This window comes from Oncorhynchus clarkii, chromosome 31 (assembly GCF_045791955.1).
Source record: "Oncorhynchus clarkii lewisi isolate Uvic-CL-2024 chromosome 31, UVic_Ocla_1.0, whole genome shotgun sequence".
Classification (NCBI taxonomy): Eukaryota; Metazoa; Chordata; class Actinopteri; order Salmoniformes; family Salmonidae; genus Oncorhynchus; species Oncorhynchus clarkii.
In genome coordinates, this window is record NC_092177.1 from 18,426,214 (window position 1) to 18,443,126 (window position 16,913).

Genomic DNA, 16,913 nt, shown 5'->3' on the forward strand with positions numbered 1-16,913 from the left:
TCTCTCTGTGCTCCCTCCCTTCTCTGTCTCTCTGTGCTCCCTCCCTTCTCTGTCTCTCTGTGCTCCCTCCCTTCTCTGTGCTCCCTCCCTTCTGTCTCTCTGTGCCCCCTCCCTTCTCTGTCTCTGTTCTCCCTCCCTTCTGTCTCTCTGTGCTCCCTCCCTTCTCTGTCTCTCTGTGCTCCCTCCCTTCTGTCTCTCTGTTCTCCCTCCATTCTCTGTCTCTCTGTGCTCCCTCCCTTCTCTTTCTCTCTGTGCTCCCTCCCTTCTGTCTCTCTGTGCTCCCTCCCTTCTCTGTCTCTCTCTGCTCCCATCCTCCCTCCCCCTCTCTCTGCTCCCCCCTCCCTCTGCTCCCGCCCTCCCTCCCCCTCTCTTTGCTCCCGCCCTCCCTCCCCCCTCTCTCTGCTCCCATCCTCCCTCCCCCCTCTCTCTGCTCCCCCCTCTCTCTGCTCCCGCCCTCCCTCTGCTCCCGCCCTCCCTCCCCCTCTCTTTGCTCCCGCCCTCCCTCCCCCCTCTCTTTGCTCTTGCCCTCCCCCCCCCTGTCTGCTCCCGCCCTCCTTCCCCCCTCTCTTTGCTCCCGCCCTCACTCCCTCTCTCTCTGCTCCCGCCCTCTCTCTCTCCTAGCTCCCTCCCCTTAATGCCCACTGACATACAAGCTTGTGGGCGGCCTGCCGAAAGCGTTGTTATGGCAACGCATCCCCAGTTGCGCCCAACGCCTGTTCTGCAAGCTTTTTCTCCCTCCCCCCTCTTCATGGCTCCCTCTATCTCTCTCCCTCTATATCTCTCCATCTCTCTCCTTCTCTCCCTCCTCTCCAATGAAAACTTAAGTGCTGCTCACTGCAGGTTGGGCTCAGAAGCACGTCCAGTCATGTGTCAGATAAAATGGGTGATCTGCTGCCCTCCTCTCCACACAGCTCTCTCTCTCTCTGTGTGTGAGGGGGGATTCTCTGTGACCCAATTAGAAAAGGACAGCCCAGATAGCTCAATTTCAGGAGGCTTGCAGTCAAATCCAAGATATAGAGCAGGTTTTTTGTATAAGCAAATAAAAGGGTATTTACCCAACACAATGTTATGTAGTCGAAACACAATGTGTCACTATGACTATGTGCCTGGCCTTCTCATGCTGCCAAGGAAGTGGGTCTCCATTGGCACAGATGTAGTGGAGAACTTGATATAAACCTGCTGAGTGGGTGAGAGAGGAGGAGATGTGGGGTTAAGAGGGGAGGTGGCATTATGTGAGTGGGGGAGGGTGGACATTCATATGGGCCTCCTGTGTCTCACAAAAGGGCCCTCGAGTTGACGCAAAATTTAGTGCTGTCCCAGACAAAAAATAATCTTTGTTGACTGAATCATCAATCGATGGGTAGAAATTGAAAAACTTTTATTTTTCCATATATAGACACACCCTATGTTTTAATAAAATCAACTATATGTAGGCTTACTGGGCTTGTCTGATGCTTTAAGCACTGCCGTAAAAAAAAATAAGACACAGAGGGAGTCAGAGATCATTATGAACTAAGAAGAAAAAAAGTGTTCCCGACCCGACCCTTCTCCTGCCCTTTCTGCCTTTAAGTTCCGTTGCCGGTAATAGGCTATACACCAGCGGTCGGCAACCGTTTCAATTTGCAGTGCCAAGTTATGCTACCATTTCTACTGATCTGCGTGCCAGTTACAATTTTCATGTTCACATTTTTGTGGAGCAGTTTAATTTAATTTATAATAAAAAGTCTTCATATCTAAAAATCAATGTCATGTGGTTAATCCAAAAATTATTTCTAAATTAAAATGATACAAATATAAAAGTAACTTCTATTGCCATTGCCAATACGTAATAATAGCCTACATAAAGCCAACAAATAAAAACATTGCAGTTTTCAGGTCGAAAATATTCGGATAAAAATAAATATCCTATGAATCACAGTGGTTATGCATGGCCTGTTTTTAACCTTTATTTAACTAGGCAAGTCAGTAAAGAACAAATTCTTATGTTCAGTGGCGGCCTAGGAACAGTGGGTTAACTGCCTTGTTCAGGGGCAGAAAGACAGATTTTTACCTTGTCAGCTCGGGGATTCAATCTTGCAACCTTTTGGATACTAGTCCAACGCTCTAACCACTAGGTTACCTGCCGCCCCAGGTAACTTGGTCTGGCCCAAAGGTCATGCTAGCAGACTTGCAACATTGTATAAAATATTCTGGGCCCTAAGAGTTTCCTGTGCCGGACAGACACATTTTTCTACGCAAGGGATAAGAAGTAATCAGGTAGGCCTATTATATGAGCATGACATTTTCTTCCCCTTTCATGCTGAGTGGTTATGTAGAAGGAGAGAGCTGGACAGATTTTTCAAATAGGCTGTTAAGGAACTATGGTCGTTCTCAATGGATGTAAAAACAGACTTTGTTTACTTGCTGTTTGAGGCAAAGAAAAAAAGTGTGTGTATATGTATATATATATATATATATATATATATATATATATTTATTACCCCATATTTCATGGTATCCAATTGGTAGTTACATAAGATCCCCAAATGGGAACATTTATAGGCCTACTTCTATGTGTAATCAGGTGCGTGTCCTTACACAAGATTGACAGGAACGCGCCAAACAAAAGACAATTCATAAATTGACAACTCGTAAATGGAATGAAATAATAAACCAAAACTTTTCTCACAAGTGTAGCCTAGGTTGTGCGCTCTGCAAACCACGTGTCCACTCCTACAATGACAACGGTGAGACTGTAATAATAATATATTGAATGCATTAACAGAAATGACCAGAACCAAACAAACATTGTAGATGATCATTTCTGGTAATTAAAAGGTAGATTTACTACTGGTGATACTGGTGTGCATCCCCGAGGCTTCTGCAATGGATTAATGCAGTCAGATAGACGTGAATCAGACAGGTGTCCGACAAAATAAATCTTGGTCGACCAACAGCCAATCGACCAGTCGAATAGAAAAATCAGATGCAAGTATTCCAAATCAGACAGTATTTTCCCTAGCGAAGTGGCCTATTTAGAGAGTAGAGGTGCTCCATAATACCTCCACGTTTAGACAAAACTATTGATCTGAGAGATTTGCCTTTAAATCACATGGTTGTTGCCATCAACAAGTCCCCAACTGAAACATGAGACCAGTGTCCCGGTGCTACTGTTAGAAATGTACATTCATTCACCACACTACAGGTCCTGGGACAAGTACAATGGAGACCACACAAAGAGTGGTAGCAACATTTCACACCCATACTGGTAGCACATTACATCACAACACGGGATAACATTGTAACAGTGTGGTAACAAGTTTTAGTGAGTGGTATCAATGCTTTCATTGTGAATATCTATTACTTTTTACCATACTATTGCCATGTTATTAGGTCTACTACTAGATTCTGTAAAGTGCAACCTCAATATCTATATTCTGAAGGACTAAACTACAACGTCTCAGGAACAGGTTTTCATGAATTGTTAATATTCACAAACTAAAACATTGATTGACAAAAGCATCCGGTTCTTTTTCTCTAGAGAGAGTCACTGGACAAGGCACTCAACCAATGACCTTCAGGTCAGCAAGAGTGACAATTCCAGACCCTGCCAACCCATTACCCTGCCTATACACCTGGTGACAAGAATCAAGTAGTTACACAACACAAACAAAACAGAAGTATTAGGCCTACACTTACCAGAGACACTATTACACCACCTACAAACAACTGAAGGCACCATGTGGTCAACAGTGTTAGGCTGCATTGCATGTCTTAACACTAGATGGGGGTAAGAGTATGGCTGGCTCCCTGTCACAATGTCAAAACAGGGAATGTAGTAGGCATACTGAATTAACTTCTGAGGAAGCAGTGAGTGAGTGAAATCTCCATGTGAAAGTGCTTTTGTTTGGCTTCTCTTTCCTAAACTGTTGCATTTAGGCCTAATCAGAGAGAGATCTAGGCTGAGGCAGTAACAGTCTTTTCACTTAATCTCCCCTGACAGCTCAAGTTGGAACATGTTTCTGTTGTTGCTCTTTTAGGGGCATAAAATGAATTGACATCCTATTTTACAGATCATTACAGTGGAACACCCCCATCTTATCATGACTAGAATTACTGTACCATTACTACTACTACTACCACCATCCCCAAAAACACCACAACTACTATCCCCACCACTATCCCCACCACCATCCCCACAACTACTACTATCCTCACCACCACCACCACCACTACTACTACTACAATCCCCACCACTACCACCACCATCCCCACAACTACTTCTATCCTCACTACCACCACCACCACCACTACTACTACTACTACAATCCCGAACCACCCACCACCACTACTATCCTCACCACCACCACCACCACTACTACAATCCCCACCACTACCACCACAACTACTATCCCCACCACCACCACTACTACTATCCCCACCACCCACCACTATCGCCACCACCATCCCCACAACTACTACTATCCCCATCACCACCACTACTACTACTATCCCCACCACTACTGCTACTACTATCCCCACCACCACTACTACTACTATCCCCACCACTACTACTACTACTATCCCCACCACTACTACTACTACTATCCCCACCACCATCCCCGCCACTACTACTACTACTATCCCCACCACTACTACCACCACTACTACTACTACTATCCCCACCACTACTACTACTATCCCCACCACTACTACTACTACTACTATCCCCACCACTACTACTACTATCCCCACCACTACTACTACTATCCCCACCACTACTACTACTACTACTATCCCCACCACCACTACTACTATCCCCACCACTACTACTACCATCCCCACCACTACTACTACTATCCCCACCACTACTACTACTATCCCCACCACTACTACTACTATCCCCACCACTACTACTACTACTACTATCCCCACCACCATCCCCACCACTACTACTACTATCCCCACCACTACTACTACTACTACTATCCCCACCACCACCCCCCACCACTACTACCACCACCACCCCCACCACTACTACTACTATCCCCACCACTACTGCTACTACTATCCCCACCACTACTACTACTACTATCCCCACCACTACTGCTACTACTATCCCCACCACTACTGCTACTACTATCCCCACCACTACTACTACTACTATCCCCACCACCACTACTACTATCCCCACCACCACTACTACTATCCCCACCACTACAACTACTATCCCCACCACTACTACTACTACTATCCCCACCACCATCCCCGCCACTACTACTACTACTATCCCCACCACTACTACCACCACTACTACTACTACTATCCCCACCACTACTACTACTATCCCCACCACTACTACTACTATCCCCACCACTACTACTACTATCCCCACCACCACTACTACTACTATCCCCACCACTACTACTACTACTATCCCCACCACTACTACTACTACTATCCCCACCACTACTACTACTACTATCCCCACCAGCACTACTACTACTACTATCCCCACCACTACTACTACTATCCCCACCACCACTACTACTACTATCCCCACCACTACTACTACTACTATCCCCACCACTACTACTACTACTACTACTATCTCCACCACTACTACTACTACTACTACTATCCCCACCACTACTACTACTATCCCCACCACTACTACTACTACTATCCCCACCACCATCCCCGCCACTACTACTACTATCCCCGCCACTACTACTACTATCCCCACCACTAATGCTACTACTATCCCCACCACAACTACTACTATCCCCACTACTACTACTACTACTATCCCCACCACTACTACTACTACTATCCCCACCACTACTACTACTATCCCCACCACTACTACTACTACTATCCCCAACACCATCCCCGCCACTACTACTACTACTATCCCCGCCACTACTACTACTATCCCCACCACTAATGCTACTACTATCCCCACCACAACTACTACTATCCCCACCACCACCCCCACCACTACTACTACTATCCCCACCACCACCCCCACCACTACTACTACTATCCCCACCACCACCCCCACCACTACTACTACTATCCCCACCACTACTACTACTACTATCCCCACCAGCACTACTACTACTACTATCCCCACCACTACTACTACTATCCCCACCACCACTACTACTACTATCCCCACCACTACTACTACTACTATCCCCACCACTACTACTACTACTACTACTATCTCCACCACTACTACTACTACTACTACTATCCCCACCACTACTACTACTATCCCCACCACTACTACTACTACTATCCCCACCACCATCCCCGCCACTACTACTACTATCCCCGCCACTACTACTACTATCCCCACCACTAATGCTACTACTATCCCCACCACAACTACTACTATCCCCACTACTACTACTACTACTACTATCCCCACCACTACTACTACTACTATCCCCACCACTACTACTACTATCCCCACCACTACTACTACTACTATCCCCAACACCATCCCCGCCACTACTACTACTACTATCCCCGCCACTACTACTACTATCCCCACCACTAATGCTACTACTATCCCCACCACAACTACTACTATCCCCACCACCACCCCCACCACTACTACTACTATCCCCACCACCACCCCCACCACTACTACTACTATCCCCACCACCACCCCCACCACTACTACTACTATCCCCACCACTACTACTATCCCCACCACCACCCCCACCACTACTACTACTATCCCCACCACTACTACTACTACTATCCCCACCACTACTACTACTACTATCCCCACCACCACTACTACTACTATCCCCACCACTACTACTACTACTATCCCACCACCACCACCCCCACCACTACTACTACTATCCCCACCACTACTACTACTATCCCCACCACTACTGCTACTACTATCCCCACCACTACTGCTACTACTATCCCCACCACTACTACTACTACTATCCCCACTACTACTACTACTACTATCCCCACTACTACTACTAATATCCCCACCATTACTGCTACTACTATCCCCACCATTACTGCTACTACTATCCCCAGCACTACTGCTACTACTATCCCCAGCACTACTGCTACTACTATCCCCACCACTACTGCTACTACTATCCCCACCACTACTACTACTATCCCCACCACTACTACTACTATCCCCACCACTACTACTACTATCCCCACCACTACTGCTACTATCCCCACCACTACTGCTACTACTATCCCCACCACTACTACTACTATCCCCACCACTACTACTACTATCCCCACCACTACTACTACTATCCCCACCACTACTACTACTATCCCCACCACTACTGCTACTACTATCCCCACCACTACTGCTACTACTATCCCCACCATTACTGCTACTACTATCCCCAGCACTACTGCTACTACTATCCCCACCACTACTGCTACTACTATCCCCACCACTACTACTACTATCCCCACCACTACTACTACTATCCCCACCACTACTACTACTATCCCCACCACTACTGCTACTATCCCCACCACTACTGCTACTACTATCCCCACCACTACTGCTACTACTATCCCCACCACTACTACTACTATCCCCACCACTACTACTACTATCCCCACCACTACTGCTACTACTATCCCCACCACTACTACTACTATCCCCACCACTACTACTACTATCCCCACCACTACTACTACTATCCCCACCACTACTACTACTATCCCCACCACTACTACTACTATCCCCACCACTACTGCTACTACTATCCCCACCACTACTGCTACTACTATCCCCACCACTACTGCTACTACTATCCCCACCACTACTACTACTACTATCCCCATTACTACTACTACTACTATCCCCATTACTACTACTACTATCCCCACTACTACTACTAATATCCCCACCATTACTGCTACTACTATCCCCACCATTACTGCTACTACTATCCCCAGCACTACTGCTACTACTATCCCCAGCACTACTGCTACTACTATCCCCAGCACTACTGCTACTACTATCCCCACCACTACTACTACTACTATCCCCACCACTACTACTACTACTATCCCCACCACCAGTATTACTACTATCCCCACCACCACTATTACTACTATCCCCACCACCACTATTACTACTATCCCCACCACCACTATTACTACTATCCCCACCACCACTACTACTACTATCCCCACCACCACTATTACTACTACCCCCACCACCACTACTACTACTATCCCCACCACCACTATTACTACTATCCCCACCACCACTATTACTACTATCCCCACCACCACTACTACTACTATCCCCACCACCACCACTACTACTATTCCCACCACTACTACTACCCCCACCACTACTACTACTACCCCCACCACCATCCCCACCACTACTACTACTATCCCCACCACCACCACCACCACCACCACTACTACTACTATCCCCACCACTACTACTACTACTATCCCCACTACTACTACTACTATCCCCACCACTACTACTACTACTCTGCCCACCACTACTACTACTACTATCCCCACCACTACTACTACTACTACTATCCCCACCACTACTACTACTACTATCCCCACCACTACTACTACTACCCCCACCACTACTACTACTACTACCCCCACCACTACTACTACTACTACTACTACTCCCACCACTACTACAACCACCACCATCCCCACTACCACTACGACCACCAACATCCTCACTACTACTATCCCCACCACCACCACTACTATCCCCACTACTACTACTATCCCCACCACCACCACTACTATCCCCACTACTATCCCCACCACCATCCCTACTACCACTACAATCCTCACCACCACTACTACTATCCCCACCACCACCACTACTATCCCCACCACCACCCCTACTACCACTACTATCCCCACCACCACCACCACTACTACCACCACTACTGTCCCCACCACCACCCCAAAACATATCCCCACTACTACCACTACTATCCCCACCACCACCCCTACTACCACACCACTATTATCCCCCCCCAAAACATATCCCCACTACTACTACTACTATCCCCACCACAACTATCCCCACCACCACCACCACTACTATCACCAGCACCACTACTATCCCCACCACCACCACTACTACTATCACCACTACTATCCCCACCATCACCAGCACCACTACTATCCCCACCAGCACCACTACTATCCCCACCACCACCACTACTACTACTATCCCAACCACCACTACTACTGATATTTTTCTAATTTTTGATGGTATGACGGTATTTGTTTAATAAAAGTAGTGTGTGACCCTAGGGTGGCAACACATATATTCTAAATGATTTCAATGGGTCTTTCTCCATTCGGATTGTTTTATACTGTTCAATTCAACCTAAAATAATTTTCTGCATTACCATCAATTTCTGCATTTCCTGCACTCATTTCAGATAATTTCCTCACTGCCATGATTATGGGCAAAAATACTAGGCCTTATTTTTAACCAAATGTTGCAGTTGCGATTTAGATCAAAACACTCGGGTGAACTTTTGGAATCATGGAAATATATTGTTTATCATAATTCTATAGTTATAATTTAAATAATAGAGGGCACTTTGAATACAGTGTTGTTTGACATGACAACGAATTAAAATGCCATGAGTTATTGTGACAGGGTAGGAACCAAAGTGATGTTCAGTGTTTCCTAGGGGACTCTATAATCTTTGGCTACATAAAATCTTTAGTCATATAGCCAACATATTCATTCTTCGCCTATTTCTCTTTGATATAGAAGATAGTGTTGCACAAACAACATGCTGATTTAAGCCTCCACCAGTACTGGTATCAGGCTGTATTAGCTAGCTACGTTTGCTCGGACTCAGTACTTTTATTAGCTAGTTAGCAACTAGCATTAGTGGCTAACACGATTTAGCTTAAATTGCTAAGAAAATACAAACTAGCTGTTTGCAGATGTAAGAAACAAACTAATATTGTAATTATATTACCCTAGTGGATTTCTATTAAGATCAAAGTGGAAAAAACATTGTTGCATGTGCTGCATTGACCATGCTGACTGAACGAAAGTGTTTTGTGGTCAAGCAGCAACAAAAGCGCTCCTTGAGTGGCATGGGGTGGGACTAGGTCTGTGTGGAAAGCGACATGGAGAGAGAGAGCGGAGAGGGATGATTTAAGTAGCGGAGTAAACTATAAAAATGGACGTTACACAGGCGTATCACATTTAACAAACCAAACATTCAAATACCGTTATAGAAGGTAAAGTAAAAACCCAAACCGGTCCGTGCATAAATACCGGTATATAGTCAAATACAGTATACTGCCAAGCACTATACTATCCCCACCACCACTACTACCCCCACTACTACTACTACTATCCCCCACCACCACTACAACCCCCACCACCACTACTACCACAATCCCCACCACTACCACCACTATCCCCACCACTACCACCACTATCCCCACCACTACCACTATCCCCGTCACCATCACTATCCCCACCACTACTACTACCACCATTACCACTATTCCCACCACCACCACTACTACAATCCCCACCACCACCACCCACTACTACTATCCCCACTATGCTCCCCACCACCACCCACTAATACTATCCCCACCACCACCACAACTACAATCCCCACCACCACCACAACTACAATCCCCACCACCACCACCACCCACTACTACTATCCCCACCACCACCCACTACCACTATCCCCACCACCCACTACCACTATCCCCACCACCACCCACTACTACTATCCCCACTACCACCCACTACCACTATCACCACCACCATCCACTACTACTATCCCCACCACCACCCACTACTACTAAATACGGAAGTGGTCCGATGAAGCGGATGGTAAGCTACAGAACGGTTTCGTAAGAACAGACTGGAATATGTTCCAAGATTCATCCGTTAACATTAAGGAGTTTACCATCAATGACGTCATCCCTACAGTGACCGTACGTACACAACCCAACCAGAAGCTATGGATAACAGGCAACATCCTCACTGAGCTAAAGGCTACAGCAGCTGTTTTCAAGGAGCTGGACACTAATTCGGATGCTTAAAATAAATTCCGCTTTGACCTCCGTCGAGCCATCAAACAGGCAACATGACTAAGACACGGCGGTTGGAACCAAAAATCTCAAATTTGGACCCATCAGACTAAAGGACAGATTTCCACAGGTCAAAATGTCCATTGTTCGTGTTTCTTGGCCAAAGCAAGTCTCTTATTATTATTATTATTGGTGTCCTTTAATAGTGATTTCTTTGCAGCAATTCGACCATGAAGGCCTGATTCACACAGTCTCCTCTGAACAGTTGATGTTGGGATGTGTCTGTTACTTGAACTCTGGAGCATTTATTTGGGCTGCAATTTCTGAGGCTGGTAACTCTAATGAACTTATCCCCTGCAGCAGAGGTAACTGGGTCTTCCTTTCCTGTGGCGGTCCTCATGAGAGCCAGTTTCATCATAGACCTTGATGGTTTTTGCGACTGTACTTGAATAAACGGTTCTATTTTGTTTCATCAGACCAGAGGACATTTCTCCAAAAAGTACAATCTTTGTCCCCATCTGCAGTTGCAAACCGTAGTCTGGCTTTTTTTATGGCGGTTTTGGAGCAGTGGCTTCTTCCTTGCTGAGCGGCCTTTCAGGTTATGTCGATATAGGACTCGTTTTTCTATGGATATAGATACTTTTGTACCCGTTTCCTCCAGCGTCTTCACAAGGTCCTTTGCGGTTGTTCTGGGATTGATTTGCACTTTTCGCACCAAAGTACGTTCATCTCTAGGAGACAGAACGCGTCTCCTTCCTGAGCGGTATGACGGCTGCGTGGTCCCATGGTGTTTATACTTGCGTACTATTGTTTGTACAGATGAACGTGGTACTTTCAGGCATTTGGAAATTGCTCCCAAGGATGAACCAGACTTGTGGAGGTCTAATATTGTTTTCCTGAGGTCTTGGCTGATTTCTTTTGATTTTCCCATGATGTCAAGCAAAGAGGCACTGAGTTTGAAGGTAGGCCTTGAAATACATCCACAGGTACACCTCCAATTGACTCAAATGAGGTCAATTAGCCTTTCAGAAGCTTCTAAAGTCATGACATCATTTCTGGAATTGTTCAAGCTGTTTAAAGGCACTGTCAACTTTGTGTATGTAAACTTCTGACCCAATGGAATTGTGATACAGTGAATTATAAGTGTAATAACCTGTCTGTAAACAATTGTTGGAAAAATTACTTGTTTCATGCACAAAGTAGATTTCCTAACCGACTTGCCAAAACTATAGTTTGTTAACAAGACATTTGTGGAGTGGTTGAAAAACGAGTTTTAATGACTCCAACCTAAGTGTATGTAAAACCTCTGACTTCAACTGTATATACAGTGGGGGAAAAAGTATTTAGTCAGCCACCAATTGTGCAAGTTCTCCCACTTAAAAAGATGAGAGAGGCCTGTAATTTTCATCATAGGTACACTTCAACTATGACAGACAAAATTAGAAAAAAAATCCAGAAAATCACATTGTAGGATTTTTTATGAATTTATTTGCAAATTATGGTGGTAAATAAGTATTTGGTCAATTACAAAAGTTTATCTCAATACTTTGTTATATACCCTTTGTTGACAATGACAGAGGTCAAACGTTTTCTGTAAGTCTTCACAAGGTTTTCACACACTGTTGCTGGTATTTTCGCCCATTCCTCCATTCAGATCTCCTCTAGAGCAGTGATGTTTTGGGGCTGGTGAAATTCCAAAGATTTTCTATGGGGTTGAGATCTGGAGACTGGCTAGGCCACTCCAGGACCTTGAAATGCTTCTTACGAAGCCACTTCTTCGTTGCCCGGGCGGTGTGTTTGGGATCATTGTCATGCTGAAAGACCCAGCCACGTTTCATCTTCAATGCCCTTGCTGATGGAAGGAGGTTTTCACTCAAAATCTCACGATACATGGCTCCATTCCTTCTTTCCTTTACACGGATCAGTCATCCTGGTCCCTTCACAGAAAAACAGCCCCAAAGCATGATGTTTCCACCCCCATGCTTCACAGTAGGTATGGTGTTCTTTGGATGCAACTCAGCATTCTTTGTCCTCCAAACACGGCGAGTTGAGTTTTTACCAAAAAGTTATATTTTGGTTTCATCTGACCATATGACATTCTCCCAATCTTCTTCTGGATCATTCAAATGCTCTCTAGCAAACTTCAGACGGGCCTGGACATGTACTGGCTTAAGCAGGGGGACACGTCTGGCACTGCAGGATTTGAGTCCCTGGCGGCGTAGTGTGTTACTGATGGTAGGCTTTGTTACTTTGGTCCCAGCCCTCTGCAGGTCATTCACTAGGTCCCCCCATGTGGTTCTGGGATTTTTGCTCACCGTTCTTGTGATCATTTTGACCCCACGGGGTGAGATCTTGCGTGGAGCCCCAGATCGAGGGAGATTATCAGTGGTCTTGTATGTCTTCCATTTCCTAATAATTGCTCCCACAGTTGATTTATTCAAACCAAGCTGCTTACCTATTGCAGATTCAATGATTTTCTGGATTTCTTTTCTCATTTTGTCTGTCATAGTTGAAGTGTACCTATGCTGAAAATTACAGGCCTCTCTCATGTTTTAAGTGGGAGAACTTGCACAATTGGTGGCTGACTAAATACTTTTTTGCCACACTGTATATATACCTTTATTTAACTAAAAAAGTCAGTCAAGAACACATTCTTATTTTCAATGACGGCCTAGGAACGGTGGGTTAACTGCCTTGTTCAGGGGCAGAACGACAGATTTTCACCGTGTCAGCTCGGGGGATCCAATCTTGCAACATTACAGTTAACTAGTCCAACGCTCTAACCACCTGCCTGTCATTGCACTACACGAGTAGCCTACCTGTTACGTGAATGCAGTAGAAGCCAAGGTAAGTTGCTAGCTAGCATTAAACTTATCTTATAAAAAAACAATCAATCAATCATAATCACTAGTTATAACTAACTACACATGGTTGATGATATTATTAGTTTATCTAGCGTGTCCTGCGTTGCGTATAATCGATGCAGTGCGCATTCGCGAAAAAGGACTGTCGTTGCTCCAACGTGTACCTAACCATAAACATCAATGCCTTTCTTAAAATCCATACACAGAAGTATATATTTTTAAACCTGCATATTTAGTTAAAAGAAATCCAGGTTAGCAGGCAATATGAACCAGGTGAAATTGTGTAATTTCTCTTGCATTCATTGCACACAGAGTCAGGTTATATGCAACAGTTTGGGCTGCCTGGCTCTTTGCGAACTGATTTGCCAGAATTTTACGTAATTATGACATAACATTAAACGTTGTGCAATGTAACAGGAATATTTAGACTTAGGGATGCCACCCGTTAGATAAAATACCGAATGGTTCCGTATTTCACTGAAAGAATAAACGTTTTGTTTTCTAAATGATAGTTTCCGGATTTGACCATATTAATGACCTACGGCTCGTATTTCTGTGTTTAATTATGTTATAATTAAGTCTATGATTTGATAGAGCAGTCTGACTGAGCGATGGTAGGCACCAGCAGGCTCGTAAGCATTCATTCAAACAGCACTTTTGTGCGTTTTGCCAGCAGCACTTCGCAAGCACAGCGCTGTTTATTACTTCAAGCATATCAGCCTAATGGCTGGTGTAACCGATGTGAAGTGGCTAGCTAGTTAGCGGGGTGTGTGCTAATAGCTACCACCCTCCCCTCCCTTACTAGTCCCACCTCTATTAGACCGTCCCCTCCACTAATAGACCCTCCCCTCCCCTACTAGACCCACCTCTATTAGACCCTCCCCTCCCCTACTAGACCCACCTATATTAGAACATCCCCTCCCCTAATAGACCCACCTATATTAGACCATCCCCTCCCCTAATAGACCCACCTTTATTAGACCCTTCCCCCCACTACTAGACCCTCCCCTACTAGACCCTCCCCTCCCCTACTAGACCCACCTCTATTAGACCGTCCCCTACTAGACCCACCTCTATTAGACCCTCCCCTACTAGACCCTCCCCTACTAGACCCACCTCTATTGGACCCTCCCCTCCCCTACTAGACCCACCTCTATTAGACCCTCCCCTCTCCTACTAGACCCTCCCCTCTCCTACTAGACCCTCCCCTCTCCTACTAGACCCTCCCCTCCCCCACTAGACCCTCCACTCCCCTACTAGACCCTCCACTCCCCTACTAGACCCTCCACTCCCCTACTAGACCCTCAAGACCCTGCCTCTCTCCTACCAGGCTCTCCCCTCCCCTACTAGACTCTCCCCCACTAAACCCTCCCCTCTCCTACTATACCCTGGCTCTCTCGTTCTAGACCCTCCCCTCCCCTACTAGACCCTTCCCTCCCCTACTGGCACAGCCCTCACAGGCGTTTGCCCCGCAGGAGGCTTGTGCTATTTCTGTTCTTTTTCACATTGTGGCACGTTCGTTTAATGATGTATGAGAATCCTAAGCAGCTGTGTGTGTGGTGGTGGAGAGGCTGTGTTTTTGAGCATAAATGTGAGGGAGAGAGTGAGTACTAGTACACTGCGGCTTATAAACATTAAAGACAAATCTCTCAACAGCATCCACTTTGCACTGATAAAGTAGATCATCTTTGCAGTGAACTTCAATGAGGCCTTATGCACATCCCGGCTTTTAATGCACTTGGCTATTCTTTGATTGTTGCCTATCAAAGAGCATGAGGCCTCAAGGCAGAGTTCATCAAAACCAGGAAGCATTGGTAGCCTGGATTAGTGGGCTTGATAATCCAAAATTCTGGAAAAAATAAATTAGTCTAAACCATAAAGTTATGGCTTATTAACAATGAACAAAATGAGAAGTCAGAAGTTTTGTGCCTTTCAACACCCCCACCCCATACCCACTAGCTTTGGTTAAGCCCATTATACACTAATGTTGTTGTTTGTGGTGGGTGTTTTTTTGTTATTCTGAGCTGTTGGAACTAAAGAGTGGAATTGTTGGTCAGCCCTTTCACCGACCTCTGTATCTGTAATCTATCTTTCTGACAGACAGTGTTTGGTGATGGGGTGAAATGAGATGGAAACAGGCTGTGTTGTGTCAGGGAGGAGGTTGATTAATGATATTAACAGATCTGAAGCCTGAGTTTTTTTTTAAGGGGGTCGACGAAACGAAACTTAACCCTCTGTGTCTCCTCCGTGCTGTAGTAAGTGTGACCCCACTGCCTCACCAAGGGAGGGGGTCAAACATTTCTCCCCCACCACGTCTGCCTTTCCAGTTTCCTCAGCCATTTAGGCCTAATTTGTCAGCAGGGCAGCACTACTGTTTGGCTAAGGCTATAGGCAGGTAGTGGTAGGAAATGTGGAGTTGGGTGAAACATTCCAACCTCAACAACCTCTTCGTCTTTCCAGAGCTCAGCTGAGGGCTGTAGCGTCAGGAAGATCAGAGGGTGTCAAAGTCTGTGTTCCAAATGGCACCCTATTTCCTTTGTGATACACTATTTTTGACCAGGGCCCGTAGTGGGATGTTTTGGAGATGTGGGTGCCAAAGAGCAGAATGTTTTTTTTATCTGGGCCAGCCCTGCACAGAGCTGGGCTATCTATCTATCTGAGGAAGCCTCCCTTTCATCTCTCTGGGTAACTGGAGAGAACATATCCAGATGCTGATCGAGCCCTTTGAACCTAGCCAGATTAGAAGCACGATGAATTAAATGTAAACTTGCTGTGTGTTTCCTCAGGGTGAGAAGGATAGGCCCTTGGTGTAAGTCAGGATGGATCATCTGTCTGTCCAATGCTGTCAACTCCAAATGGAGCTTGGTCTCTTCCCTTTCCGCTTGTTGAAAGGACGGGGTGGTAGTGGTAGGAGTAACCACTATGCTATTATACTTGCTGTATGGAGTTTCTGCTATACTAAACATTTCTAGT

The 16,913-nt window shown here is 45.6% G+C and overlaps 1 protein-coding gene across 2 annotated transcripts in view; it reads right to left on the bottom strand.

The window, feature by feature from the left end:
• The window catches only part of LOC139390967 (storkhead-box protein 2-like), a 99,394-nt gene that overhangs the window by 26,028 nt on the left and 56,453 nt on the right, over positions 1 to 16,913 (bottom strand). The gene's annotated exons all lie outside the window — the stretch shown is intronic.